The sequence below is a fragment of the Morone saxatilis genome, unplaced genomic scaffold (genome assembly GCF_004916995.1).
Source record: "Morone saxatilis isolate NCDOM2014 unplaced genomic scaffold, NCSU_SB_2.0 Contig21, whole genome shotgun sequence".
Classification (NCBI taxonomy): Eukaryota; Metazoa; Chordata; class Actinopteri; family Moronidae; genus Morone; species Morone saxatilis.
In genome coordinates, this window is record NW_023339774.1 from 15,126,139 (window position 1) to 15,126,440 (window position 302).

Sequence of the window (302 nt, forward strand, 5' to 3'; positions counted from 1 at the left end):
GGGGAAAGGAGGTCGAGGTTGGGAAACTAAGAATATAATTTAGGCCAAAAGATACAAACTCCCAATTCAAGTCATTTCTGTTAAACTTATGAATAAGAAGTGATACAACAGAAGAATATGCATCTAGTGTAGGCCCCTGTACCTTTTATTAATGCTTCTTATGGACGCGTTTGCTTTATTGTACGAGCTTTAATGGTATGAAAATAAAAATAACGCCAAAACCTAAAAAAAAATGCTATTTTTTAAAAAACAATTTGAATGCAATTAAAACCGGATCCCTTGATTTCCTGAAGCGTTTTATC